Genomic DNA, 5,877 nt, shown 5'->3' with positions numbered 1-5,877 from the left:
CGCAAGCGTTGTGTACGTTTGTGTGCTGCGTGTGTGCTGCGTGTGTGTGTGCTGCGTGTGTGCTGCGTGTGTGCTGCGCGTGCTGGTACAGCAGGGGGCACAGGTGGCACATCGGCCAGTGATGCCAAGTCAACCCATGGCACCTGGGTCTGTCCCGTGACTTCCTGCCAGCGGGCGTTCGACACTTGGCGTGGCCTCAAATTGCACTTGGCCTGCCACGAGCGCCGTGGTGACATCACCGCCACTTAGTGGCTAATGGCGGTTGTGGTTGTTGTTGCTGTGTGTGTGACGCTCCTTTGACCTGCAGTGCCACCTCGGACAGATACATTCTCGCACACCGCGAATCCGAGACGCAATGTCCGAACCACGCTGCACGGTAGTTTGACGAGCGATTCCACGGAGCGAGAATGGAGAGGTGCTGGCGGCTTGGAATTAAGGCCTTGATCCAACTGGACCGTTATCCGTAGCTGATGATGATGCGTGTGTTGAACTTCTTCTCTCGCACCGTACGTAGCCAACCGCGCTAATCGGAGGTGCGCGGGAAGGACAACAAACTCGGCACAAAAATAAATTCAGAAGTTTATGTTCGTGTGATGATAATCATCATATCTGATCTGATCGTGGGCACACCCCTCCTTTCACCATCCCGGAATGGCTAGTGTGGTGAAGTCTGGTCAATGCCCATAAACCTACACGGTGTAGGGGAAGCCTTCGTTCAAAAGTTACTTTGCAAAGGGGGCTGTATTTTGTTATTATCGTGTATTAAGTTAGCTGCTAAACAATGGCCCATGCTGTGCAATGTTGTTTCCCACCAAGTAGTGGTATTTGACATCTTCTTGGTTCTTTCGGTAAAGTCACGTAGAAGGGAAATAATAAAAATAAAAAAATAAATATTTATATTCAAAGCTTTCGTGACTGCAGGGATTCATCTTCTTGGTTCTTTCGGTAAAGTCACGTAGAAGGGAAATAATAAAAATAAAACATTAAAAAATGTAATTAAAATTCTCACGACGTTTCGGCCACAACACAAGCAGCCATCCTCAGGTGAAGAAACAGGGAACGCAACAGAGCTGTCAGAAAGACAGCGTTCCCATTTGGGACGCTGTCTTTCCGACAGCTGTTTCTTCACCTGAGGACGGCTGCTTGTGTTGTGGCCGAAACGTGAGAATTTTTTATTATGTTTTTATCTTATTACTTCCCTTCTACGTGACTTTACCGAAAGAACCAAGAAGATGAATCCCTGCAGTCACGAAAGCTTTAAATATAATTATTTGATTATGTTTATTTTTTATTATTTTATTATTTCCCTTCTACGTGACTTTACCGAAAGAACCAAGAAGATGAATCCCTGCAGTCACGAAAGCTTTAAATCGAGTATTTGACAGGTTCCCCGCTCTTGCAGGCTGATGTTTTCGCGGCGTTACCGCGTGTCGTCCCCAGCCTTTTCGCTCGCCACGCGCTCCGGAGCGTCGTTCGAGAAGCCAATATTCCTAAAAGGTGCAGCTTTCACCGAACAATTCCGGACTCCGTGCCCGAACAAACGTCGGGCATCGTAACCCCGACGGCACGCGCCAAACACAACCCAACGGCGATGACGACGACATCATCGCGACGATCCGTCCGGCGCGAACGCGAGGGAAGGAAGTAAAATAAGTAATATTTTAAAAAACGTTTTTTTAAACACGCTTTATTGAAATGTAAGAGTAATGGAAGAACTCCACGACTCCAGGAAGTGGCCCCGAAGTTTGCCACAACGTAAGGTGCCGTGGCCAATTACAGCCAACGTCAGTTGAGCGTGGACAATTAGACCCAAGCCGAAACATAACATATAAAAAATAATGTTTAAAAATAGTTTTTTTTATGATAGCATATAGTATTGATAATTGGTTCTTTACCCTTCTATCTGGCAACAGGGTAAAGAACCAATTATCATATTTTTACTGGCAAATGAGGTCCCCATAGAGCATATAGTATTGTCATCAGTTTGACATAAGTATACCAAGTTTGCAGTGGATACCACATTGGGAAGTGGGTTCAAATTGAGTTACAAGATTTGAGGATACAACAACAACAGACAAAGCGTGTAAATAAAAAGCCCAAACCACTCGGTCTTGGTGGCCCCATCCATCGCGTCTCCACTCCGTTATTCCGGCTGTCGGATCGGTCGCATCCTCAAGTGTCAAATCTCAGCCCGAGCCTCGTACGCCATTCGGTTGCAAGCGGCAGCACCGGCTCTGGGTTGACCTGTCACGATGGGAGTGACGGACGCGGCGGAGGTTTTTGTTTTTCCTCGACCCCGACCGCCGCACCCCAAATCATCGCGGCGCGCAGTCGGGGGAAGTGGTGGAAACGCATCGCCCCATCACTTGAGATTTCCGGGCTAAAGTCCGGGAATTCCTGCAGCTGCCACCACTAGCTCCCTCCCCTGCCCTCACTCCCCCATCTCCCTCTCCTCCATCCCTCCCCTCTCAACTGTGCTGCAATTTTTTTTCCTGGGTTCATAAACTCCGTGGCTGCCCGACAAATGTAAATGCGTTGTTTGTTTGCTGCTGCTGCTCCTGCTGGGGGTGGTGCCGGCTGGTGGCGTGAAAGTCTAAACTTGGGGCCATGGACTCGTCCCGGCGTTGATTCCACGTGGAGAGGAACATCTTGCAGACTCAACGTTTTACCGTGGGGGAGGGGGGGAGAGGGGGGGGGAGGGGGGGTGGACAAGGGGGGGGGGGGTGGGGGGTGGAGGGGGGTGGACAGGGGGGGGTGGAGGGGGTGGAGAGGGGGGAGAGGAGGGGGTGGAGAGGTGGGGGGAGAGGAGGGGGTGGAGAGGTGGAGGAGGGAGGTGGAGAGGTGGGGGGAGAGGTGGGGGGGTGGAGAGGTGGAGGGGGGTGAAGAGGTGGGGGGAGAGGAGGGGGTGTAGGGGGGTGGAGAGGGGGGAGAGGTGGAGAGGGGGGAGAGGAGGGGTGGGGGGAGAGGAGGGGGTGGAGAGGGAGGGGAGGGGTGGAGAGGAGGGGGGGTGGAGAGGTGGGGGAGAGGTGGAGGGGGTGGAGGGGGGTGGAGAGGCGGGGGAGAGGAGAGGAGGGGGAGATGTGGATGGGGTGGAGAGGCGGGGGTGGAGAGGGGGTGGAGGGGGGTGGAGAGGTGGGGGTTTTAGAGTGGGTGGGTTGGAGAGGGGGAGGTTGGAGTGGAGGGGGGTGGTGGTTATGGCTGCAAGGGATAACGGCGTTGCCTGTGTTCATGAATTCCAGAGTTTATGAGAATGAAACAAACAAAATGTCTATTGACGCTCGCACCCAACCTCCACCCTCACGGTTGGACCCACAACCCCTGACCCACAACCCCTGACCCACAACCCCTGACCCACAACCTCTGACCTACAACCCCTGACCCACAACCCCTGACCCACAACCCCTGACCCACAACTCCTGACCCACAACTCCTGACCCACAACCCCTGACCCACAACCCCTGACCCACAACCTCTGACCTACAACCCCTGACCCACAACCCCTGACCCACAACCCCTGACCCACAACCTCTGACCTACAACCCCTGACCCACAACCCCTGACCCACAACCCCTGACCCACAACTCCTGACCCACAACTCCTGACCCACAACCCCTGACCCACAACCCCTGACCCACAACCCCTGACCCACAACCCCTGACCCACAACCCCTGACCCACAACCCCTGACACACAACCCCTGACCCACAACCCCTGATCTACAACCCCTGACCTACAACCCCTGACCCACAACCCCTGACCCACAACCCCTGACCTACAACCCCTGACCCACAACCCCTGACTCACAACCCCTGACACACAACCCCTGACCCACAACCCCTGACCCACAACCCCTGACCTACAACCCCTGACCTACAACCCCTGACCCACAACCCCTGACCCACATCGCCAAGGGCATTTGGCCGTCTGTAAAATTTTGAGGAATTCATCTTCTTGGCTCTTTCGGTAAAGTCGCGTAGATAGGAAATACAATGCAAATAAAAACATTTCTGAAATAAAAAATGTAAAAGAATAAATTGAACAAAAAATAAAAGCGAAAAAAAAACCCGCGACGTTTCGATCGCGACGCAAGCGGCCTTCATCAGGCAGCCGTCCGAGGCGGAGGGGATGTGTGTGTGGGGATGTGTGGATGTGTGTGTGTATGTGTGTGCGTGTGTGTGTACGTGTGTGTGTTCGTGTGCGTGTGTGTGTTCGTGTGTGTGTGTGCGTGTGTTCGTGTGTGGATGTGTCTGGGCAGTTGGAGGCAGTCGCCCTCCAGCAACAACGGAGGGCGGATGAGCGACGCTCACAACAACGAGCGGAGCGCCGGGTGACTAAAGCACAGCAAGTTGGCACAGTAGGGGGCACAGGTGGTGCATCAGCCAGTCATCTCGGTCATCTCAGTCAGTCGACCCGTGGCACCTGCTGGGTCTGCCCCGTGACCTCCTGCCAGCGGGCGTTCGACACTTCACGTGGTGGCCTCAAGGTGCACATGGCCTGGCACAAGCGTCGTGGTGACGTCACCGCCACTTAGTGGCGAATGGCGGTTGTTGTGTGTGGATGTGTGTGGATGTGTGTGTGTGTGTGTGGGGATGTGTGTGGATGTGTGTGTGAGTGTATGTCTATGTATGTGTATGTGTGTGTATGTGTGTGTATATGTGTGTATGTGAGTGTGTGTACGTGTGTGTGTACGTGTGTGTGTACGTGTGTGTGTATGTGTGTATGTGTGAGTGTGTGTATGAGTGAGTGTGTGTATGTGTGTGAATGTGTGTATGTGAGTGTGTGTATGTGTGTGTGTATGTGAGTGTGTGAATGTGTGTATGTGTGTGTGTGTATGTGAGTGTGTGTATGTGTGTGTGTGTATATGAATGTGTGTATGTGAGTGTGTATGTGTGTGTGTGTATGTGTGTGTGTATATATGTATGTGTGTGTATGAATGTGTGTATATGAATGTGTGTATATGAATGTGTGTATATGAATGTGTGTATGTGTGTGTATGTGTGTGTATGTGTGTGTGTGGAATCTTTTGTCTTTGCTGCTCCACTCACCCAACCCGCCCTGGGCGAGCGGCGAGCGCAGTTCCACAACTCCTCAGCAGCCGTCTTCATCCCACTCTCTCGCTCTCTGCCCCCCCCCCCTCTCTGTCCCCCTCTCTCTGCCCCCCCCTCTCTTAGCCTCCCCCTCTCTCTGCCTCCCCCTCTCTCTGCCCCCCTCTCTTAGCCTCCCCCTCTCTCTGCCTCCCCCTCTCTCTGCCCCCCTCTCTTAGCCTCCCCCTCTCTCTGCCTCCCCCTCTCTCTGCCCCCCTCTCTTAGCCCCCCCCCTCTCTGTCCCCCTCTCTCTGCCCCCCCTCTCTCTGCCTCCCCCTCTCTCTGCCCCCCTCTCTTAGCCTCCCCCTCTCTCTGCCCCCCCCTCTCTCTGCCCCCCTCTCTTAGCCCCCCCCTCTCTGTCCCCCTCTCTCTGCCCCCCCTCTCTTAGCCTCCCCCTCTCTCTGCCTTCCCCTCTCTCTGCCCCCTCTCTCTCTGCCCCCCCTCTCTTAGCCTCCCCCTCTCTCTGCCTTCCCCTCTCTCTGCCCCCTCTCTCTCTGCCCCCCCTCTCTTAGCCTCCCCCTCTCTTAGCCTTCCCCTCTCTCTGACCCCCTCTCTCTTAGCCTCCCCCTCTCTCTGCCTCCATCTCTCTGCCCCCCCTCTCTCTGCCCCCCCTTCTCTCTCTGCCCCCCTTTCTGCCCCCCCTCTCTGCCCCCCCTCTCTTAGCCTCCCCCTCTCTCTGACCCCCTCTCTCTGCCCCCCCCCCTCTCTTTGCCCCCATCTCTCTTCCCCCCTCTCTTAGCATCTCACTCTCTCCCTCTCTCTCTCCCTTTTTTTTACGATCAGTGGAAACAAGA

Source organism: Lethenteron reissneri, chromosome 60 (genome assembly GCF_015708825.2).
Source record: "Lethenteron reissneri isolate LAM-NWPU_2019-01 chromosome 60, ASM1570882v1, whole genome shotgun sequence".
In the NCBI taxonomy this organism is placed as follows: Eukaryota; Metazoa; Chordata; class Hyperoartia; order Petromyzontiformes; family Petromyzontidae; genus Lethenteron; species Lethenteron reissneri.
This window is presented reverse-complemented; position numbering follows the sequence as displayed.